The sequence below is a fragment of the Corvus hawaiiensis genome, chromosome 5, assembly GCF_020740725.1.
Source record: "Corvus hawaiiensis isolate bCorHaw1 chromosome 5, bCorHaw1.pri.cur, whole genome shotgun sequence".
NCBI lineage: Eukaryota > Metazoa > Chordata > Aves > Passeriformes > Corvidae > Corvus > Corvus hawaiiensis.
The window spans coordinates 28,689,731-28,714,535 of record NC_063217.1 but is presented as its reverse complement, the minus strand read 5'-3'; the positions used below and the strand labels follow the sequence as shown (position 1 = coordinate 28,714,535).

The following is a 24,805-nucleotide window of genomic DNA, read 5'->3' as shown; positions in this document are numbered from 1 at the left end:
GTATTTGGTTTAGGTTCTTTTTGTAGAATATGACAACTTGTCTGAGAATTTTGTTGGTAAGGCAAGGGTTACTGCTTCTTAACAAACAATTCAAACAGGGAAAAAAACCCCAAACTTCCGGGTTGATATTTAATAGTTTAAGGTGCCATTCAGCCATGTCTTGTTTTTTATTTCTTCCGCTTCATGTTCTTACATGGAAAAGCTTAACACATTCAGGCAAATAAAAGAATGTGAGGAAAGCAGAGTATTTTCTTTACTAATGCTCTTCTAAGGACCCCAAAACCTCTGCTGTAGGTAACTTTACTCTCTTTGTACTAAGCAATTTAAAAACTGAGTGGTAATTTAATTTGTAGTGTTAGTTAATTAGCTTCTTAGTATAGAATTTCACAGAAGTCATGAATCTTTGTGGTTGGATTGGTCTTGCAAAAGAAATTGCTGCTTTTAAGAGCTTTGAGCTTTTGCTTTTTTCCCCCTTGTATTTTAAATTTCTGCAAAAAGGTGAAGATACAAACTAGTAGTAGAGTTATTGCCCCCCACCTTCTCGACATGTTCTTTATATGAAATGTTTTTATCAACTTGGAAAGTTGTGAATTTTTTATTAAAAACCAATAAACTTGTGTTGAAAATAGTTGTGAATCAAAAATGCAGTTTTCTTCACTAGGTAATTTCCTTATTTGAAACAGCTCCTTTTTTATCTATGCTTTCCTTTAGGAGGTACATATAATTTGTTGTCAGTGCCTCATGGTTTCAACTTAGTTTAATAGATGAAGACTATGGATAGCTCTCCTCTAAGAATAGAAAATTAGTATCCTAATACAGTTTTAAATACAAAATATCATTCAGAAGAAGTGGAATTACAGCTGAAAAATGCCTTTTCATCGCCTTGTAATGAGTTCGTTTTTCTTGAGGCAAAGACTTTGGTAGATCTCTGAAGTAAAGAAAAGTTCACTTTAGTGTTTTAGCCTTTTTAAAGTACTAGCTTCCGTATGAACACTGGAATACTGTAAAGGCCAAATGAGAAAGCAGATGCGGAACTGTTTCTGAGGATTGGTGATATTAGGAGGTAGTGGCATAGCAGAGTCAGTAGTGGTTGTTCCTACCATTCTTACTTTCTGTTTATTTACTTTGCAAAGTATTTTTAACCTTTCACTGTTCATGAGCTGCTTCACCCCTGAAGGGGTGGCACAAGACCAGGAGGGTCACCAGGCTTTTGGGAGAACAGTAGCTGTTTTACAGTAGCTTTATCTTTAGAGGAGAAAAAAAGTGTGAGACTACAGATAGTGACCAAACCATTCAGCTGTTTCTCTCATCTTAAGCTAATGCTGAATTATTGTTAGTAATATTGGCATTATTATTTTGGAGCCAGTGGTCTTTCAGAATAAAAAGACGTGTTGGAAGCACCAACTTCTTAGCAGAATCTCAAATGAAAGATTCCAGTGTCTCTCTGTAATTCTGGCTCAAGCAAGTTTGGCTATATCTGTTAGGAAGGTACCTCATTCACCTCCACCACCTTCTGTGGGTGGTCCATGTGGGGAAAGGAACTTACTAGTATGGTTGGTTGTTTTGTTAACTCAGTGGGAATCTGTAATAATATGAAACTCTGTCAGACATTACACTGTTTATTTGTTGTAGGACTTAAAAGATGTGAAATGCAAAATCATGGAAGAGAAAGGAGACTCAGGGTTCATGCAGCTGTGTGCTGCCCTGAAGGATTGAATTCTCTATCCCTATTGCTGCCACAAAATTCCTTTGTCATGTAAAAGCCACTTTAATTTTGGCATACCTCACGCCTGAGTGTTTAAATTTATAGTCTTAATGTTCTCTTACCATACTTTTTGTGTATATTATAAATTCTTTTTTATAGCCACTTTTAGAATATATAATCATATACATAAAACGTTTTGGTCCTCTGTGGTTGTCATATATTTAATATTATGTGGAAGCAACAAAGCTTCACAGATTCTTTCAGCAGTTTAGATCTGCACACTTTGGACTCTTTCCAACAGTTAGATTTTGTTATTAAAATCAGTGAATTAGTTTTCTTATTGTGTACTGATGTTCTGAGAAACATTGCTGAGTATATTATGAAATCATCATTAGTAGTATTAATATTTTATTAAATATAGATCCTTAAAAATTAGTTATATATATGAGATTCAAGACTGATAATGACTTATATTTAGAGACTGATGCTTTTGAAGTTTAGTAGATACTATGGGCATTCCTCATATTCATGATAAAAATGTAGCCAAATCAGGCATAAATGTGGCTACTTCAATGCTTTGTTCCTAAAACTGTGTGTTTGATAATCTCAGGGTATGTGAGAAGGCTTCAGTTTTGAGGCTAATGTCATTTTACCGATAATGACAGCTTGGTACTACAAGATAAACGGCTTTAGACTATTATGTTTTTTTAGAATAGAAGAGAATACTTCTTGGAGTAAGACAGATCCAATTAAAGTGGAATTTTAAAATAAATGTATGTGATGTCATTTTTCTATAGAGGTCCTTCTAGAGTTTCATTAAAAAGGATGTTTGCAGGTACCTCTGAGATGGTTTTTGATGTATGTTATTTTGGTATATGGCCAGATCCATAAAATAATATAGAGGAGTAAAAATAGATTTAGATGCATTTTGTGTGTCCAGCCCCAAATAAAATTTGTAGCCATGTTAGAGGTTTCTGGGTTTTCACTAGTGAAGTTTTCCAAAGCTGAACATTGAAGTTTTGTTCTCATTCACATCTTCCAGAATCTTATCACAACTGAGCATCTTGGCTTCTAAATCTATTTACTATTCATAAATTAGGCAATCTGTAAATTAGGCCTTCACTTGTTCAAAGGCATGTTCAAACCACACCTCAGGCACACCTATGGAATTGGACTTGGACCAAAACCCTGTGGTGACTCTCCCTTTTGCTCAGGAGCACAAAGGAGTGAGGAGGAAGAGGTTTTGTTCATGTCTCCTTTAAAAAATAGAAACTCCCAAAATAAAAAACAAACCAACAAAACTCCAAAGCCTAGAACCTCACTTTTCCTTGCAGACAAGATGACTAAAGTCTAATTGGGCTAAAGAGCTATACTAGGCCAGTTGTTTTCTTGGAGGAAAAGGAGATGATATATATATACACCTGTATTCTGGCCTGTGTTCTATTTAAAATTTTGAATGCCATTACGAACTGGAAACCATGATTTGTGTCTCGTGTTTGCTGCCCTTCTGCCTAGAGAGGCATGCATACTGCTGGTGCTGCTCTGTCCAGCAAAGCTTTGCTTTTTATCTTTGCTTCCATATTCTGAAAATTGCCACTGAAGTGAGAAGTTAGGAGTTGATGCATCTTCCCAATGTGATGCAGAGCCTGCTGAGAGATTATGGTTTAAACACCATTTGGCAGAGTAGAGATTGGCTTTCCACTTTCTGTGTTCCAGGTTAGTATGCTGTAACCCTGTGCTGCTGGACAAAATGAGAGCACATCTTTTCCCCTGCTGGCATGTTAAAAGAATATATTACTCCTGCTTTGTTGGGAAAAGCTTAGCTATGTGTATGACAAGGACAGGGACCAGGATTGTGACTACAATCTTACCTGTGCCCTAGGCCTTCAGAAACAGGTGAAGGCAGAATACTGTGTTCGCTGGTTACTTACACAGTTTGCATCTCCATTAACTTTTGTAAAAGTCTTGCTGAATGATACAACTCTCCCTGGCTTTGGTACTTAAGAATTGTAGATCCTTTTGTATGGAATCCCCTTTTTGTGCCCTGTTTTAGTGAAGACTGTACTGCTTTGGTGTTGTGCTGCCTATTAACAGCCAGAGCAGGCAGCAGAAGTTGCTAACCACATTGCATGGTAGTGGTCTTGCTGTGGGACACTTAGAAAAGGAGGAATACCTGGGAATGGGGTGATCATCCAGCATGATGTCAGAATTTTAAGTGCTTTATAGTAGGGAATAGTATTGCTAATGACCTCATCTACAAGATGTTTTGAGCTTGTAGCTCCACAAGTTTGTGAGCGTATCTCCATTGCTTGCAGAAGAATGATCCCACATCCCGTAAGCGTGTCATCATCTGCCGAATTGGTAGATCTCCAGAAAGTTTCAGCACTTTCTTCATTGGGGCAAGTATTTGTGAACATAGAGGAGCCAGGCTGGACTGTAAGAAGTGGCTCTTGTAGGAGGTTAATATGTTAGTTTCCTAATGTGCATTAGAAACACTGAGGAAATATATATTTTTACGTCTTAAATTAGTATCTCATACTCTCATTAAGATCATAAGCTGCCTAAAAAAAAAGATACTTCAAAATACATTAATACAGCTAATTTAGTATTTCAAATTCTGAGAATCCTGCTGGTGTTATAAATAAAACATAAGTCTCCATTTTTACATTTGAATAAAATTTTTAATGAAATAGTAAAGAATAGTTTCTGGCATTTAAGGGCATTTGAAGTGTTTGGTGGCTATTGCATTGCATGTTAAATGCAATTTCAGCAACTGCTTGTTGAGGTTTGGCTATTACTGACGTGCACCCTGGCAGAATAATGTTCTAGGAGTTTAGTGGTTGCTGTTGAGAGATGGTTGTGAATACAGAGAAGGTAAACTCCTGCTGGTGTGCTAAGGTAGAAGGTATGTAATTTTTCAGTTTACTTGAGACATGTTAAAGGTTTGGATTTTCATCAGTCATCCAAAAGCCTCAAGATACATTAGGAGAAAAAACCTGTCTTGTTTCATGTGGTAACTTTCCCAGTCCATAGTTTCCCAAAGCTTTGTTTGAAACCTATGTATGAAGTGTAAAAAGATAAATCAAAAAATATTTTGCCACAATCTGCTTATTTCTCTTGGCTCAGTAAACAACTAGGAAATTTTCCTCGATTAAAAGCTGTAGGGAGTTACCTTTTTTTAAGCCTGATTTCCTAAGAAAATGTGATTTATGCTTTTTCCTTGTTTTCTCTCATTCTTTCCTTACATATTCACCAGTAGCTTTTGAAATAGTTGACCAGTTGTAGCCATGTTTGTAGGAGGGATGGAAATTGCAGACTGTAATGTTACCACAGGTTTTGGGAAAATAGGCAAGCTGGGTAGAGAAAAATGTGTCACTGCCTGCTCTTGAGAGCAAGATAATGCAATGGGTTTTTGGTACTGACCTTTTTTTTTTAGCATGCAGTAAGTCTGTGTTGGATAGGAGAACGGGAGTTGTGTGTGTCATCAGGGCTTGAGGAGACAGGAGGAACATTGGGCTGTTTTGGAAAGGGATCGGGACCAACAATACCGTAGTGTGATATTATAGCAAAATAATAATAATACTACTGTCTTTCAGTATAAGAACAAAAGACAGTGTTTCCCAAGTCAGATTTCCAGTAAGCTCACTCCTCTGTCTTGTGACATGGAGTTACTGGTTGAAAAGCAGGAGCTGAACTTATGTCTAGAATGGCATTTCTCGTCTTCTTTCCTGTCTGGCCTGTATTTGCAGTACCTATTTATCATGATAAACAGCAGACTGAAATCTTCCTTTTTATGTTCAACTTGAAGATTTTTATCAAGTCTCAATAGAGAAATATCTCCTGCTGGTTGGTTTAGAAAAACTCAAAAACTTAGTAATGGTAAAAGTGAAGAAAACTTTATTAGCTTGTGCTGCTTTCATTTCTAGAGAATTCTCTGCTGTATAATATGAAATATACCTGTCAAGCCTTTAGTGACCAACATAATCTTAACAAATTGTAATTTATTGATTTCAAGTGTTAAAATAGTTCATTTTTAGAATATCATAGCAGACTGCAAAATTGGTGGTTTTGGCTTGTGCTTATTTTAAAGTAGTTTTCATAGTAACAACAAATACTCTAAAGGAAACTGGATTTTCCTCTACTGTGAGTAGAAAAGCAAGTAGCAGCATGAATCACAGCTTCCAAGAACTGTCAGAATAGGAATGCAGATGCTCTCTTACACACACACACACACACACACACACTTTCCTGTCAGTTTTAATGTAGTAATGTGATTTAATAAAGTTTTCTTGCCATCCACAGCAGCAACATCCATTGTATGTAACCAAGCTACTACTAGCAGTTGTGTGTTTAGAACTATGGTTTGGAGCTAGTACGGTAGTTCCACTGATAGTTCTCTAACATCTCAGCAATTTTACATGTAATATATTTTTCTGCAAATGTTCATGTTGTTAAAATGTTCTACTTCATTTTTTTATATAGTCTTTTTTTCCAGCTCAGAAGCTTTAGCTAAACATTTTGTGCTGCCCTGAAGCTTTTAATGATGTTTCATGGAAAATAAGATAGAGTTTCAGCCTTGAGAAGCTTGTGATCTGAATTTCACTGACATAGAAAATGAGGAGAATGACCTCAGAAATGGGGACAAGGATTCAAATTAATAAGCGAGTTACAGTGAGTGAATTAAAGTTTCATTTCTAAGAACATAAGATAGATCAGCAACAAGTAATATGGAGAATATAGAAGCAAAAGACAGCATAAAGCAAGTCCAAATAATACAGGGATTTGGAGGAAAAGAAGCAAAATATTTTACAGGATCAGGAAAGCATAGTGAAATCAGAAAAGTAGTCTGAATCAAGAGGAAGAATAACTAGAAGGTTTTTAGAAATAGGGCAGGAAAAAGAGCTGTAGAAACTTACAAATTATGTTGATGGGTTTAGCTCTTCTGAAGAGAAAAATGAGACAGGAAAAGGATTTGAGTATATGCTGTTTTGATCAGTTTGGCAGGGAGGTTCAGACATAAATTCTAGTACGAAGATTTTTTTTTTTAACTCTTTAAGAAATTTAGCTGTCACTCGAACTTGCTTTTAAAATGAGTGGCAAAACAACAGACAGCTGTGCCTGAAAATTTCATCTCAGGCATTCCTGTTGCTCTGTCACTATCTTCTATTACACACAGTTTTTCTACAAGCTGGAGGATTTCATATGAATTTCAGTACAATTGAGGGTGCGACTATGAAGTTTTTAACATCAGTGGTGATTGACATACTATCATTTTATCTAAGTCAAAAAGATCACAAACTTTTTTCACTAAAATAACTGAAATTGCTTTTCCAAGTTATTTTAGGTAAATTTGTAGTGCCTTTATATAGACATTTAGATTTATGGTTGATTCAGATTGATATACATTAAACTTTGTGTTGCCAACATAAGAAATGAAAAATAATCTTTCATAAACTGGGATAGATTTTTTTTTTAAATGCACCTAGACTTCCTGCCCTGTAGAATATAGTTTACCATTTCTTATCTATATACTGGTATTTGATTCAAAACATTGATTTCTAACATTATAATATTTCATTTGACTACATAGAAAAATAGATATGTAGGTGATAATGGTCTGCATTTCTTATCCCATTAGATTTGGCAGTAGATCTTCCTCAAACACTGGCATTCTTCCTCAATTTGACAGCTTCTTCTTTCTGTTATATGTACTGGGGGACAAGGTGGTAAAGAGCGGGTTTAGAAGTTACTTTGTGTTGGTTATATTATGTCAAAGGAAATCCACCTATCCTTGCATACAGTGGAAGGGAATAGATTTATGTATGCCTTAAAGGATATGCTTTGCCACGTGGGAGTGCTGAATAGAAAATATCAACAGTGGGTAACTAGCAGGAGATTTTCCAGCAGGATTGTCATGAGTTAGGTGATATTACCAAGTTGGTGCGTGTGTATTTAAAACACAGTACGGTGTGTAGGAATACAGAATTTCTGATCTGTAGCAGATGAGGAGCTATTTCTTCGTTGAATGAATATTTGTGTATAGAAATCTCTGTTGTATAGTTAGCTTTTGCTCAGCACATCTTACTGAAATTAGTTTTTTATTAGCGAGGGGAGTTTGATTAGTGAGTGGAGGGAGTCTTGTGCTGTTGCATGCCATGTTTTCTGAGAGTTTCAGGTTGTGTTCTGAGGTAGTTCACGTGTCCTGTTTGAACTGTAGTACACACAGTTAAGATTTTATTGATGCATTTTCTTTCCAGAAGTTTGCATAGTGTATTATTGATGATCTACAAGGTCATAATACAATCCAAAGCAATTGTAATGCAATAATTGTAATATTAATGCTTTGTGGACATCGTTACGTCTGTAAATTTTATGTTACCATTGGGATATTGCATTTGTCTCATATTTGTTTGGATTTCAGACAGCGCCAGAGCTACATAAAAAAGGTGGTATCCAATGTTGAAGTTCTCCTTCATGAGTATTTACTTCACTATGTTGAATAGAGGAATTGGAAAGTAAAATTGTGGACAATTTAAGGATGCATATAAAATGACTGAAATGGCAAGAGAGAAAACAGAAATAATCAAGGGCTCATCCCCGGAAGTTGTTTTGAACAGAATAACTTTTATTAAACTGTGGGGTTTTCTGTTGTTTTTCAGAAGATTGTGCCAAAGAAGACTTACTCAGATGACATCACATTTGGACTACTAATTCTACCCACCCACTCTACAAGGCACAATGTATTTCTAGGTAATTTAAGTAAGTATGTAGATTCTATTGCTACTAGAACAGTAATGCTTTAAACAGAAACATCTATTTTCAACCTCAGGCAAGGCAGACATTCCACTTCAATTTGATATTCAAGTTAATGGTGTGTGTGGGCAAGAATAAACTTCAAATAAGCTTTTTATAAGCATTTATCCTGTACACTGGAGCGTGGAATGAAACAACTGAACTGTACCTGAGCTGCCTTGGAAACTAGAAGGAAGAAAACCCAGACCTTATGAAGGCACTGTCCCCAGCCATGCAGTGTGCTAATGTGGCCCTGTGGTTTCTGGAGGCTAAACTAATATCTCTCCCAGGGTTGTGTTGTGGTGACTGAGCAGATGTACTGCCATGCTCACTGCTTTTCTTAGTGGTTTTTGTTTGTTTGTGTGTTTGTTTTGGATTTTTTTTTTGCAGATGCTTTTGTTAAAGTTGAGATTACTTAATACCCCATTCATGTAAGGATATAGAAGAAGAATGCATCTTACTGGGTTCAAGTACCAATATCTCTGTTCACATGTCACCTTTTTTATGAAAGGGTTGCTTCTCCCCACTTCCTTGACTGGGCACTGTGTACTGTCCAGCTGAGGATAGGCCAGGAGGTGCAGATTTTCATCTCTGAAAGATTTGTCCATGTTTTATCTTGCAGTAAGATTACTGGTTGCTTTGTGCATCACATGGAGGGAAGCACAGAACAGCAGGGTAGTTTGCTTATGGTTCATCTTTTGAGCAACAAAGGGGTTTTGATTCAATGTATCATGAGGATCATGGCCATGGCCCTCTGTAGGTTCCATAAATGTGTTTTTATGTTTCGTCTTTCTAAGGAGGTGTTATTTTTCAGATTTTGTGTTGTTTTTTGACTGGCTCAAAACATACACTTTTATACTGGGTCAAAAAAAACCCCAAGAAATTGATCTATTTTTGTAGATCAGACATTGTTCCAATCTTGCTGCAGCAGGATTATTTTTTCTTGCTGGCAGAAAACCTTCCTGTATTCCTAGTAGCTTATATGCATTGGAGGTGCTTGGTCATGCATGAAGTTTGGTTATGAATGGAATTACAGGTAGCAGTGCTTGCAGTTAATGATGCTTGACACTTTCTATTCCAGAACCCTGGTTTTAGTTGCTTATAATTTGGTAAGACTTAAATCTCTGTGTTATATGTCTCCTTCACCTAAAATTCAACCAAACATCAGCTTGTGTCAAGAGAATGAGTTGAGAGGGAAGAACATACTGTTTTCTTGATGCAAAATGCAGTGACAATCTTGCCACTGGAAAAATAAAGCACCTGCATATGCTGGAGCAAGCACTCAAGTTTTTAGGAGAAACAAATTGTTATGCTGCAGTATCAGCCTGCTTTTTTTCTGCTATCCCACTTACATTAGGCAGCATGATAGATTTCTGAAAATACGTTTTGTACCAGTTCAGTGAATTTCCTAAATCCATTTCTTCTGTCCAAATCAGATGAGGTAGATCTATTCCAAATCCTTTTAGTCATAAGCAGACAGAGCTACTGAGCATGTTGTAGCTGGACTGTGAGAAGTAAACAGGTCTAATCTCCTCCACTCCATTGTAGTGTCAGGTACAAACATTTGAGTAAGAAGATTTTCTTCTGTACTCTTTGTGCTTTTCCTTAACCCTATCACCCATCTACTGTTGATTTGGTCCTTCAGATTCTGCTTCAGCAGTATATTTCCATAAGTGTTGTCCATTTTTTCATTCAATTTTTCTCTATTCTTTGCTTTTTCTCTTTATTTCTACTCTTATTTTCACAACACATCGTAATAAAATTGATGATTTTGAGCAATGCAGGCTGTGTGTGGTTAAAAGTTATGAAATACTTCTTTTTGAGCATCCTGAAAACCTCTGTGTGTTGTGCATCTATGGTGTTGCTTTTCAAGTGACATTTTTAGAACATGAAGACCATATTTCTTCTGAAATGGAAAGGCAGTATACTTTAAATTTTCAAATTATGTGCATGTGAAAATTTGTATAGTGTTTTTCTTAAAAGACAATTTTAAGACAATTCTCTAAAGAGAACTGATTTTTTTTGTTTTCATCTAAATTTAGCAAATGTAGAGAGAAGCCTATTCTTTCATTTGCAAAATCTTCTGGAAATTTATTTGGATGTTGTATACTGAATGTCAGTGAAACTAGGTGAGTCTGAGTATTTTGGTTATTCTAAGCAACTAATGAATTGATTATATGTGAAAAAAAAGATTAAAAAATCCTGTTTGTAACTTACAGTTCTAGGAGAAACTCTGGCATATAACCTAAAATCTAGAGGACTAAATTATTAAATAAATAACATAGCCAAGAGAAAAAAGGGCAGAGATTAAGCAATGTATTCCTGGCTTTACATCTAAGGTAAAAAGCTGTGTATACACCAAATATATTTTATCTAGTGTTTCTTTAATGAAATTCTTGCATTCCATAAATTGCTTGATTAGCTTCCTGTAGTATTTCTGTGTTCCTGTGGTTGTTCTCCGAGATGATGTTTAGAACCTGGCTGATTTCAGTCTTACAGTAGACTAATATTCCCATGTCATTAATCTGATTTTTCTCAATTCCCATAGTTGGTTACCACTGGATTTAGAAATCAATTTGAGTCATTGCAGTATACCCGTGATTACCTTTATCCCTTTTAAATTTTGTTTGAGTTAGGGCAAGTTAAATCACAGTAGTAGTGCTTACAAATGTGACTCAGACTATACTATCTGAATTTCCAGGGGAAAAACAATACTGACACCTCTGTCTGAAAGTTCAGAGATGCAAGAATATTTATTTTTCCCTTACTGTATTTAATAGCACAGGTAATAGGAGGAAATGAATGAATGAATAAATGAGAGAAAGGCTGAAAGAAATAAAGTAGAAAGAAGAAGAGAAAATATTTGAAGTGAGAAAACAGGGCATAAAAGATGAAGTAAATAAGCAAAGAAAAAAGAAATGAAGCCTAAGAAATAGGGATATTTTGATTTATGTCTTCTGCTGCATTCTGGCACAGGAGAAATAAATTTTTTGTAGAAGCCAGTAAATGGTATTTTATAATTTTTTTTTTAATTGTGAGGCATTTTGAAGAATGCTTACAGAATTTTTCTAAAGCCTTTCAGTGCCATCAAGTATTCTCTTTTGTGACATGACATCTCTGTTGATTAGTCCGGTTTGAAAAGGTAGGGTGTAACTCCAATATATACATTACAGTTGTGATTTGGATGATTAAAACTGCTTTGGAGGAAATCTCACTGTTGTCTCCCCGTATCATGTACTTGCTCAATGTGTTTGAACTCCATGTCTTTCTCAGAAGACTCGTCTGTGAGTTCTGCTGAAGGTGCAAAGTGCTCTTCTGTCTCTACTGGGGACATAGAGTTCTGCATCAATCATGAAATTCCTGGAAAAATTTGAATGGTCCATGTGATAGTGATGTTTGCTGCTGGAGACCAGATGAAATCTAATCCAAAATAAACCCTCTTGAACAGCTAGCATGGGAGTGTCAGCACCAGCTGCTTTGATCTACTGATCCATTTCTACGGTTTCACATTACTTTCTAATGGGGACAGAGTCATAATTGTTCACATTGGTTATAGGTCAGTAGATGAGGGCAGTGAATCTCTAAGATCTGTGTATCTCTGCTACAAATCCAGCCATAAGTTTGGGTGCTGATTTTGAAAAATTTTGAAGTGCCAAGAATATTTTTTTTCAATTTTGTTAATATAAACTGTCAGTGAATACTGTTTTTTTCAATTTTGTTAATATAAACTGTCAATAAATACTATAAATGACAGAAGTTCAAACGACTAAATCGTAACTGCCTTTTGTAATTCTGATTGATTAGTTTGGGTTTTTGCCATGTTTATATTTTTAAATTGTTAAATAGAGGAGTCTTCCGGTTTCTTTCATTTTAAAATTTTGGTATGGAACTCTAAAATATGTATGCTTCCCACCCCAAATGTTTTGCTTGAACTGTTCATCTGCATTGACGAAAACCCCAAGGCCAGTGTTTTATGGCAGCCATTAAGTAAGAACAAGACAAAAACCGAAAAAGTGATGGTCTTCGCAGGTGTTTGCAGTTATTACCCTTTCTCGTGCCTTAGCTGTCATGAATCATGACAGACTTTTTTTTTTTTTGCCTGGAATGAGTTCCTTGGTTGTTAAGGTTTTGAAAATCTAAGTAATATTTAGGTGCTGGTGTTAAATAATTTTATTTCTACATGGCAGTTGAAAGAGTCCTCTCCATCTGCCCTGTTTAATTTTAAGTTCAGAGTTTCCCAAGAATTTTGCATTCTTAATGGTAGCATAATATCCCACATATCTATGCCAGTGATTAGGACTAAATTCAGTTATGTTTCTTGTTTATTAGATCTTTGCAGAATCTAAATCTTGGCTTTCAGCATTTTTTCCAGAAAATTTCTGAGATTCAGTTAAGATTTCTGTTGATAAGGACGTTTAAACCTAAAGCCTTTTAATATAATCATTAAAATCTTCCCAAAACTACTAAGGTTGTAACAGCACAAGTAGCAGCAACATTTTGAAACTGTTTGAAAAAAATCACTGGCTTTAATAAAAACAATAAAGTTATTTGCAATATTATTTAATTTGTTCAAAATTGAGATATAAGCCTCAATTTAAAATGAAGAAAAATGTTGAGAGTCAAAATGTGAGTTGTAAGCCAGTAAGTTAGGAAGATTCCTCACTATTTTAAGTAATCTTGCCTTAAAACTATTTCACTGTTATGTTGAAGTGCTAAGTTTGTTTATTTTTTTAATGTGTTTGGTGTAAGTAAATGGTTTCAAGCTGTAATGTGTGCTTAAATACAATACAGCTGTTTTCATTACCCTGTTAGCATGTGGCCTTAATGTAAAATTCATGTTAGTTTCAGGATTTCCTGTGAATATTGATAATTTTTGGTATCCCATTGCTCAGTACCAGTGTTTAATAGGCCACTAGCAAGATCCTAGGTCTTTGAAACCATTCTCGCAATATGGTGAGCAGAAGGGAGTTAAATAAAACCTGATTGTCATTTTCATTTTTGATAGCTGATACATTAATTGTAAATGGAAATAGCTATAATGCTTTTATAAATATTTCTTAATGTTGCTTTTAGGGACTTAAGTGCTGGATGATCTAAGTCAGGTTTTGTTAATTAAGTGGGAAAAGAGCCTATGAGGGATAGAACCATCCACTGTGAAGGGGCCTCGGTCCCAGCAGTGAAGGTCTCTGATGGTGGGGGTGACTGCCAGAGTGGCTCCTGGATGGTCAGGCAGGGAACTTTCCTTAACATTGGGATCTCAAGAGTGCAAAGACTTTGAGGTGCAGGAAATAAGCACTCAGAAACATGTATCTTGGTACATAGAAATCATGTGGTCTGATCATTCTGTGAAAGAAAAACTTGTGAATTGTAAAAGATTAAAAAACTGAGGAAGAGAGTTTAAAGTCACACAAATGTAGCAAGTGTGGTCCTAAGTAGTTGATAGGATTTTTTGTTGAGTATTCTAGAAGGTAAAAAGGACAAATAGTTCTCACAGAAATAACTTTGAGTATTCATTTGAAACTTTGTAGGATTTATATAGGGTGCCAGGATAGAATCTGAATTTCCAAAAGTACAAAAATGAGCTGAATTGTGACCTGCTCCCCCCCCAATCTAATCTTGAAAATTCTTGTCGTAAAACTTGTAGCTGCAAAGTTTATAAGAGCTTGGTGTAGAATTTCCTGATACATTTTGTCTTTCAGTCAGTATCATGATCTTAAAATATTTTTGAAAGAATGGGAGATATATGACAGAACTTTGCTATGAGCATTGAATTAGTCTGCAAGGTATTGAAAGCCTTCATTATAAAAATTCCCAGTGCCTGAAGAGTAATATTCTCATCATAATTAATCAACTTAATTTACAATTAAATTGACTATACCCAACATTTTGAAGATCATGCTCATATATGAGAAGACGGAATTTGTTGTTTGTCTTTTGCTGTTTCTCTGGTGACCCTCAGAAGGTGATTTCAGTTGGTTTTCTGGACTTAGCACAAGCTCTGAAAGTTTCAGAGGAGTGTATGCTTCTACTGCTCAAGAATAAAGAAAAAGTGAGAAAATTTGTTATCTCCATAAATAGATAATGTTTTAGAAACACAGACTGTTAGAAAATGTTAAATGTTACAGTGTTACTTCAGACTGTAATTTTTCTTTGAGCTTTGTTTCCTGAACATTCAGAAATTCCGTTGTGTTCAGTGCTCCAATGTTTGAATTAAGTAAAGATACTCTTCCTTTATTTCCATTTAAGAATATATACAGAATGATTACAATAAAATTAAATTAAATTGGAGTTGATTTTATATACTTTTTTCCTATCGCTGCATGGCTGTTTCTGTTTAGTTCATGCAGCACTATCTCTTTTGTTACATTAATGTATTATCTTTCCCACCTGAACAAGTCCAATGGACTGACTAAATGCTGGCTGATTCCATTTCCTTCGGAATCTTGCTTGTAGCAGGGTGGCAAAGGGATACTTAGCATCTGTACCCAAAGTGGTTACAAAGTGTTTTGCCAAAAGTTCCTAGGGACAAGAAAAGTAAACTTGTTTTGTCTTAGTTTTATTCATTCTTTATCTGAAACAAGAGTTATTTCCTCTCTGTATCAGTTGCAAAATTCTTCTGGTTTAATTTTTTGGGGGTTGTGTTTTTGTTTTGTTTGGGTTGGTTGGTTGGTTTTTTTTTTGGGGGGGGAGGGGTGTCCCCTTTCCCTGTTAAGGCACTTCTTGCCTTTGTAATAGGAAGTGCTTGTTCTTTATCTCAGGTCTTGCAATCACTGTAATTCCCGTTGAGCCCACATTCTTCTGTTGAAAGTTCTGACAAAAGAGTAATTCTAGTGTTTTCTTTAGTGAAATTAAAATTTGGAATTCTGTAAGTATAATGTTGGGGTTTTATTTACAGTAGAAGCTTGTTTTTTCAATTACAGGTAGTTGTATTGAGGGATAAACTGTAGGATCTGGCAGACAGTAGAATTCTAGAAAATTAAGTTCTTCTGTTAAAGCTTGTTAACGGTAGGAATATAATAGTAAGAATGCTAATACAAAAATGTATTTTGCCATATTTTTTGGATAGAATCATAGAAAGGCTTGGTTTGGAAAAGACCTTAAAGATCATCCAGTTCCAATCCCTCTCCCCCATGAGCAGGGAATGCCATTCACTAGATTGGGTTGCTCAGGGTCACATCCAGCTTGGCTTCAAACACTTCCAGGGATGGGGCATCCGCAACTTCTCTGGAAAACCTGTTCCAGTGCCTCAGCACCCTCTGAATAGAGAATTTCTTCCTAATATCTCATTTAAACCTTTACTGTTTCAGTTTCAAACTGTTCCTCCGTATTCTGTAATTGTCTGCTTGTGTAAAAAGTTGCTCTCCCTCTTTTTAAAAAGCTCCCTTCTAGTACTGGAAGGCTGCAGTGAGGTTTCTGTGGGGCCTTCTCTGCTTCAGGGTGAAGAACCCCAGCTCTCTCAGCCTGTCTTCTTAGGAGAGGTGCTCCAGTCTTCCGATCATCTTCATGGCCTCCTCTGGGCCTGCTCTAGCAGGTCCATGTCTTTCTTGTGTTGAGGATCTGAGAGCTGGATGCAGTCACCCCTTGTCACTGGCCTTCATCTGGACATAGAGTCATTGACCACAACTCTCTGGCTGTGTCCATCCATCCAGTTCATTTTCCCTCCAATAGTCCACCATTCAAACCTATGTCTCTCCAATTTGGCGAAAGGGATGTTGTGTAGGACCATATCAAAGGCCTTACAGAAGTCTAGTTAGATGACATTGTTTGGTCTTAACCTCGTCAGCTGTTGCACCATCACAGAAGGTCTCCAGATTGGTCAGGCATGATTTGCCCTTTGTAAAGCTGTGCTGGCTGTCTCTGATCACCTGCTTGTGTTGTATGTGCCTTAAAATTGCTTCCATGATCTTCCCAGACACAGAGTGAGGTTCCTTGTTCTGTGGTTCCCTGGGTCTTCCTTTCTCTGTTTTTTAAAAAATAGGACTGATGTTTCTGTTTTTCCAGTCAACAGGGTTTTTGTCTGACTGCCGTGGCTTTTAAAATATGATGGAGAGTGGCATGGCAACATCATCTCATCAGGTCCCATAGGCTTGTGGCTATTCAGTTTCATCAAGTGGTCCCAAACCTGCGCTTCTCTTACAGTGTAAATACACTGAAATGACCATCCCCTAGTGCTTCCCATGTTCTGTTTTGTTTTTTTTTTTGGCTACCTCATTCATTTTCCTTTTGTTACCACTTTGTGGTCTCCAAAATGATGTGCAGGACTTCTGGGGAAAGTGGTGGGTGGAGGTAGAGGGGAAGAGGAGGAGCTGCTTGTTCGGTAATTTTTGACTTGGACTACACTTCAGTGTTGAAGCTTAAAATTTTCCAACTCTCTCATTTTATGGAAATGTGAAGTCTCACTTCTTTCTTTTTGAAGATGCTTTCCAGTGAAGTGCACTGCCTACTCCATTTTTCAGGCAGGCAAACAGTCCACTCTTCACAAAAGCTTTATAGAATAATTTAGCTGTGCATGAGTCACCCGTGCTGGGAAATTTAGGCGTCAGAAACAGTGCCACAGCTGCACAAATCATGGATTGTGCAATCAACTTGTAAAAAATAAAGTGATGACTAGCACTAAATATTTTTAGAAGTGTTTTACTTACATACATGCATTTCTACATGATAATTAAGTTTCAGATAAAATACTAACTTTCTGAAACACCTGTCACATGTTCTTGGGTGTTGCTGCTAGCAACTGTCATCGTTTTTAAAAAGTTATGTCCATTTGGTATACCTGTACAATTCTAAGTGCTACAAATAGCTACTGGTTGTATAAATCACTCGTCAAATTTTCTTAGTTTCAGGTTATTAATTTAGAGGAATATCCTTGTATAAGTATCTGTACTGAGGATCAGCCTAAAACCATCCAAGTTGATGCTAATTAACATGCTATTTGATAGATAGTTTGACAGCTAAGCAACACATCAGGTGTACATATTTACATTTTGCTTGAGATTCCCATTGATTCTAAGGCTGAGTTCTGGGTTTGTTTTCATATCCAGAAGCTGATCCATGAGTCTGGATCACTATATAAAAATAAGCCGCATTCTGCCCAGAAGCTTTTTGTCATGGATTGCCATATGAGATGAAACAGTGCATGGGAGAGTAAAGATGTTTCATTTAAATACGAAGCAGGCTTCTCAAGTAGTAGCTACAATGCTCATTTCTTTGAGCACAAATTTGAATCTCATTTTTCCTAATTTTGTTCCCTGGTTGTAATTTAACATGTGGTGTAGGTCAGCATGAAATGGCACTGTTGCCAAAAGATATATAACCTATGATTTGCTGCTTCCCCTTCCCCTGTGCCAACACAGCTTTTGAGCAGTCAAATGGTGAAACAAATGTAGTTGATTTAGCTGAATGAAACAACATTTGGGTTAGTTTTGGGTTGGACCAGTTTTAGGCTCTGTCAACTGATCACATATGAACGCTAGCTGAAAAAAAGGAATTTAATATGGCCATGGAAATGAGTGGTCAGAGTAATGATCAAAGGCTAACATTATGAAAACTTCTGGCTTGATTAAGGAGATTGGTAAAAGTGCTTGCTAACATAAGTAGCTGCTAGGGCATGAAGTGCCTGGTCTCTGTAGCCATGTAGTTACCTGTGTGGTCTGTGTGTGTATTGCTCTTGCTATCTTTCATGTGGTAGTTCTTCATCTGTGGACAGATTCAGCGGAAGTACTTAGTCTTACTACTCCCACATTCTAGGTAAATACCCTGACCACTTAGGAATAAGTCTTTTTCTCCTATTTAAAGAAAACCAACCAACCAAAAAAAACACCCACAAAACAAGCAAAAAGCCCCAACAAAACAACCACCTACAAAAATCCCTTGAGTTCATTTTGTTTAGTTGTCTGGCATGGTGTGCCACTTCCCCTCTAACCCCTCCCTCACTTTTTCATGTGGGCATAACTGAGAAGCGGTAAGATGTTTCTGGATGTGCTAGATACTTGTACCTTAAAGGAGTAAGTTGATGATATAGAATAATATGATGTCCCTTAAACCTGATTTAAGACTCATAAGCTATATCCTTTGTGGACTGTAAGGGGCGAGGATGAAGCAGGGCAGCAAGTAAGATTACAGCTGTGGACTTCAGGAGAGCTAACTTTTGCCTCTTCAGGGATCTTCTTGAAGGAATCCCGTGGGAGCAGGAGTCCAAGAGAGCTGGTTGATATTCAAGCATGACTTCCTCAAGGCTCAACAACAATGAGCAAGAAATTGGACAAAAGGGGCAGGAGACCTGCATGAATGAAAAAAACTCCTGTCATATTTCAAGTGTAATCAGGAAATACACAGGAGATGGAAGCAAGGTCAGACCGCTTGGAATCAATATAGAGAGTTTGTCAAAGTAGAAATAAGACAGGAAGGACCAAGACCAATCTGGAATTAAATCTGATCAAGGATGTCAAGGACAACAAGAAGGGCTTCTTCAAGCACATAACAAAAGAAAAGCCTAGGATAATGAGGGCCTGTTATTAAATGGAAGGAGACCCTGGTGACCGAGGGCACAGAGAAGGTGGAGACACTGAATGCATTCTTTGCATTGGTCTTCACTGACAAGACCAGCTCTCGGGAATATCTGACTCAGAGAACCAGGGTGAAGGAATATTGGAAGGAAGACTTTACCTTGGTCAAGGAGGATTGGGTTAGAGAACATCCACGTAAACTAGACATCAGCAAGTCCATAGGCCCTGATGGGGCCTTGTATCAACAAGTGCTGAGAGAGCTGGGGGCGCCATAATGAGGCTGGTCATGAGAGGTTGGGGCAATCAGGAGAAGGACCTGAGAACTGGAAGAAAGCAAATGTCACCCTGGTCTTCAGAAATGGCAAAAAGGAGAACCCAGAGAGCTACTGGCCAGTCAACCTCATCCCAATCCCTGGAAAGGTGATGGAGTGTCTCATTCTGGAGGCCATCTCTATCAATGTGGGTGACAAGAAGGTGGTCAGGAGCGTGCATTCGCTAAGGGCAAATCATCCAACCTGATTGCCTTTTATGATGAAACAACTACCTGGAGAGATGAGGGGAGAGCAGTGGAATATTGTTTAACCTCAATATCAGCAGGGCTTTCAACACTGTCTCTCACAACATCCTTGTACGCAAACTCAGGAAGCATGGTCTGGTTGAGTGGACCGTGAGGTGGATTGAGAACTGGCTGACCCCAGAGAGTCGTTATCAGTGACACGGGGTCTAGTTGGAGGCCTGACACTAGTGGTGTCCCCCAAGATTCAATACTGGGAATTGTTTAACTTACTCATTAATGACTTGGATGAAGGGGCAGATGCCTCCTCAGCAAGTTTGCTGATGACACAAAGCTGGGAGGAGCAGTCCATACCCCAGAGTGCTGTGCAGCCCTTCAGAAGGGCCTCGACAGGCTGGAGAGATGGGCAGAAAGGAAATTCAGTGAAGGCAAGTGCAGGGTCCTGCACCCAGGGAGGAGTAACCCTGTGCACCAGCACAGGCTGGGGATTGACCTGCTGGGAAGCAGCTCTGTGGAGAGGGACCTGGGGGTCCTGGTGGACAACAAGCTGTCCATGAGCCAGCAATGTGCCCATGGGGATGAGAAGGCTGATGGTATCCTAGGCTGTGTTAGGAAGGGCATTGCCAGCAGGTCAAGGGGGCTGATCCTGCCCCTCTACTCAGCCCTGGTGGGGCACATCAGGAGTGCTGTGTCCAGCTCTGGGTTCCTCAGGACAAGAGAGACATGGAGCTCCTGGAGCAGGTCCAGTGGAGGGCAACAAAGATGATTAGGGACTGGAGCATCTCTCTTGTGAGGAAAGGCTGAGGGAGCTGGGCCTGTTCAGCCTCAAGAAGAGACAGCTGAGAAGGGGACCTCATCAATGTCTGTAAGTATCTGCAGGGAGGATGTCAGAAGATGGATCCAGGCTCTTCTCAGTGGTGCCAAGCAATAGCAGAAGAGGCAGTGGGCAGAAACTGATGCACAAGAAATTCCACCTGAAGAGGAAGAACTTCTCTACTGTGTGGGTACTGAGCACTGGACCAGTTTTCCTGGAGAGGCTGTGGAGTCTCCCTCACTGGAGATACTCAGGAACTGCCTGGATACAACCCTGTGCCCTGTGGATGACCCTGCTTCACGAGGAAGGTTGGATGGGATGTCTCACTTTGGTCCCTCCCAGCCTGACCTGTTCTGTGATTCTGTGATAAAGGCACTGGGTGCAGACATAATTTATATAACTTCTTACAGACCCTCTTGGCCAACTGTTGACTTTCTTAATTTCTGAAAGTTTTAGAATAGGATAATGAGAACAGAGCAGGAAATTTTGACTGAAGTTTTCTCTTGATTAGTCAGAATTCTTTATGTAAAAAGTGCAAGTGTTCATTTGAATGTAAAAGCTAATAAATCTTCATTGGGTGTTTTTTTTCTGGTCTAGGATAGAATTTTAGAAAGATTCATTTGTGTGAATTTCATAATCTCTTTTTACCTTTCTTTCCCACCTTTTAAGACACATCTGCATGCTAAAAGTCTGGCAGTTGAAGTGCTCACGTAATGTGTAGGTTCATGTATTTCAGGAAGATTAATTGAGGTGGATAGCTGAGTCTTGTTGCAGTAATAATGACGATAAAGCCTCATTTTCTAAACTTAAGCTTGCATTTATATCAACACCAAACAGAAATTTTACATGGAATGGAAGAAGAATTTCCTTGGTGTTATCTTGCTTTGAATGTGTAATAATTGTGTCTGTTGAAATTGATAAGTAATTTTGTCCAGGACAATTTTCAAAAAGTAGTTGACTTTCTGTATTTAGTCATTCTTCCCTTTTATTATTGGGGTAGAGGAAAACCAATGTTTGACTCTTTGATCTGTCTCATTTCTTGGTGAATTATCATGTTTATTTTCCAGTATAGGAGTAAAATGTTTAATAAATTTTTCTTCTTTGGTTTGATTTGTTAGCATTCTTTGTAGTATTTATGCTTTGATGAAAATGTGACAAACCATTTTAGAAAAATTGATTGTTTAATGTTTGTGTCTGATACAAAGCATCTAAAATTCATAATGCTCAGTTTCATAAATATGCACATTTTTAATTGGACTAATTATTTCAAAGTGTTTTTAACTTCAGGATAGATATCTTGGTACTTTAAAGTTTTTTCTTTAAATTTCTGTTAATATTGAGAAACCAATTTTTCTACTGTCTGGTAACTTTATTCTGTAGAAAAAAATTGATTTGTGTATAGTAAATAATTTTATGGGATAGTTATAATATTTGGAGGGAATTTAAATCTAAGAACATGTGTGTGGAATTTTTTCACCTTTTGAATTCCTGAAAAAAACCTGTCAATTGTCTACCTTCTCCGTTCTATCTAAGAAGGAAGAAGGAAGCATGGTTTTGTTTGTTCATTGTAAAATGTACCAAGTTTAGATGAGTCCTGTGAGAGAATACCAGACTGCAGATTTTATACCATCTATAGCACTTTTTTCCTTAGCACAGTGAGCTTTAATTTAGGATCTGTTCTTGAGCTGGCTAGCTGACTGCAGGTTGTATCTTCCCAGAATTCCATTAAAGGAAATGGGGATTTACACAGGGATGTGAAACCTTTCAGTTTTGAATTGTAACACTAACTGGTTAGTGATTAGCTTCTCTTGACCTAAACTCCTGTTGCGAAGTCCCGTTTTTGTGTTAAGCATCATTTAAAGAGGCAGTAGGTGTACTTTTAAGCCAGACTTGATTATGCAATATATATTGTATTTTAGATGTGCAAACACAGCACATACTCAAGTCTAATCCAGGGTACCCTGTTATAGATCCAGGAGTGGCAGATGTAGCTAAGAGGTTCCTGCTCTTCTTTGTTGAGGGGTACTGTTTCTTAGCTGTGCCAATTTTCAAAGGTACATGGAGCCACAGTTTTTAAATAGTCTTTATTATTTCATTCTTATTAAAACTGTGTGATATGTGCATTCTTCTAAACACATAATTTCACAAATCTGCTTCAGTGTGTGGCCAGAGCTAAAGGGGTGCACACCTCCAGTGAGAGCCAAGGAAGGGTGGAGCCTTATAAAAATGGGAGCAAGTGGGATCATAACATGTAGCTACTGTCTTTTTTTGTACAGACTAGTTGCATAGGATTTGCAAATACTATTTCTGCCACACTTACAGCTTTGTTATTGAAGGAAGGGGATCTCTTGTAGGGAACTGTGTGCAAATGGCTAAGAAAATATTTTAAATGAGACTGCAGAAGAATAGCAGCTGTTTCTGATGGATAGGTTATTAAATGCTGCCTTTCAAATTTATCTTACGAACTTGGGTTTGTACTATTTTTGTTTGTCCTTTTTGTTTTTCTGATTTGGGGAGCTTGTTCACTGATGACTCAGAAAATTTGTATTGTATCACTTTCTTTTAGTATCTTTGTTAGTAATTTGATGGAGACACCTTAAGTGTAGTTAGTTGGGATCCTGGAAGGCAAAATACAGACAGCCTGGAAAAGGATGGAGGGGAAAAAAGCCTGGTAAGTGCTTCAGCACCCTGCAGCCAAGGATAAATTATTAGATACCTAGCAACCTGCTGAGTGCTTTCCTGGTCACTCCCAGGGAGCTGGAGGGAAGCCAGTCTCAGGCAAAGAGCCCAGATTGCTAGCAAATTCCTGGTGAGGTGGCAAGTCTGAGGATGTTCTGAGAAGTCAGTTTGGTGAGTCAGAGACCAGATCAGTGGGGTACATGGACAAGTGTGGGCCAGGTTTGAGTGTATCATGTGATTTAGGTTGGAAGGCACCATAAAGATCATCTAGGTACAATGTTTCCCTTTTTCCAGTCACTTGGAACTTTGCTTGATTGCATTGACTTCTCAAATATTACGGAGAATGGCTGTGCAAATACATCAACCAATTCTCTCAGGACTCCGAGATGCATCTTATCTCAGGTGTCATGGGCTTACATACAGTCAGGTTCCTCAGGTGATCGTGAATCTGATCTTCCCTTACAGCGGAAGGGACCTTGTTCCTCTAGTTTCTGTCTTGCAGTCCATCCATTCAAGAAGTGTGGGAAGAGAGGTTGCAAGCCAAGACTGAGGCAAAAAATTGTTGAGTACTTTAGCCTTCTCCTCATCTGTTGTTACCAGTTTACCAGCCATGTGTAGTGGGTGTGTACGCCTTATTTGACCTCCCTTTTGTCGTTAATATACCTATAGATGTTGTTCTTGTTATTCTTTGCATCCCTTGCCAAGTTCAGCTCCAGCTTCGCCATGGCCTTCCTCATTCCATTCTTTCACAACTGGATTGCATCCCTACAGTCTTCCTGGGATGCCTGTCCTTGCTTCTGCTTGTGCATTTACATCTTGCCCTTTAGTTTGACCAGCAGTCCCTTCTCATCCTTGCTGGACTCTTGCCTTCCTTGCTTGATTTCTTGTGCCTGGGGATTGTTAGCTCTTGTGCTCTGTGGAGGACATCTGTACAGATCGCCAGCTCTGTTGCTTGTCCCAGAGGGCAGTGTCCCTGAGGTTCATATTGGCTGGCTCCAGAGGCCTAACTTCACTGCTCACCAGACTCAGAACTCCACCAGCGTGTAATCACTGTAGCCCCGGTAAAGGTCTCAGGCTTATTAGAGCTTTCTTGCATGCATCTTCACTGCAGTCTGGACCAAGATTGGAGAGCTGCACTGTATCAGGAAGGGAGCTATGGGGCGACCTCTGTGTTGAGTAAGGGCAAGGAGGTGCAGACTACAGAGAAGGGTAGAAGAGTGGCAGCAGAACAGCCTGAATGATCTGGAGCAGTGGAGTGGTGAGCAGGGGTGTTTTCATTATCTGTGAGCTAGAGAGATGGAAATTGCAAACTGTGGTCAGTCCCAAATTGTAGCGAAATCTCTCTCCTGATGAAATCTCTGTCCTGATGGCGGGACAGTCTTAATATGTGAAGCATGCAGGAGAGAATTGCTTTTTCCTGTAATCCTCATAATTCATGCTTCTATGAAGATGATATTTGCAGTGACTTTTGACCAGACTTGTTTGAACAGCTTGCTTAGGTCCATTACCTTGTCAGGGAGTAGACTAGGACACATCTGTATGACAAACCATTTCTAAGAACTTAACCTCTCTTTACCTCTGTTGTTAGGTTTTCTGCTACCCAAGGTGATCTGTAGCCTCTTCTAGCTTCTGTGAACTGTGAATGATGGTGTGCAAATAGTATGCACTCTTTCAAATGTCATTATAACTCAACTAATCTGTGATATCACTGACTACTACCATAGCAGGCCTCCTAACAGGCATTTCATCTTTCCTGTAGACTGTTTGGACTTCTTCTCTTCCCAAAAGTCCTTTTG

At 38.1% G+C, this 24,805-nt stretch overlaps 1 protein-coding gene across 7 annotated transcripts in view; it reads left to right on the top strand.

Annotated features, from left to right (window-relative positions):
• The window catches only part of CLOCK (clock circadian regulator), a 68,429-nt gene that overhangs the window by 1,844 nt on the left and 41,780 nt on the right, over positions 1-24,805 (top strand). For 3 of the 7 annotated variants that reach the window (XM_048305205.1, XM_048305199.1, XM_048305201.1), the window contains exons 2-3: positions 8,365-8,464; positions 10,540-10,626. The gene's annotated coding sequence lies outside the window, so the exon portion shown is untranslated. The remainder of the gene's footprint in view (positions 1-8,364; positions 8,465-10,539; positions 10,627-24,805) is intronic. The other 4 variants (XM_048305203.1, XM_048305200.1, XM_048305204.1 and 1 more) reach the window with 4 other exon arrangements.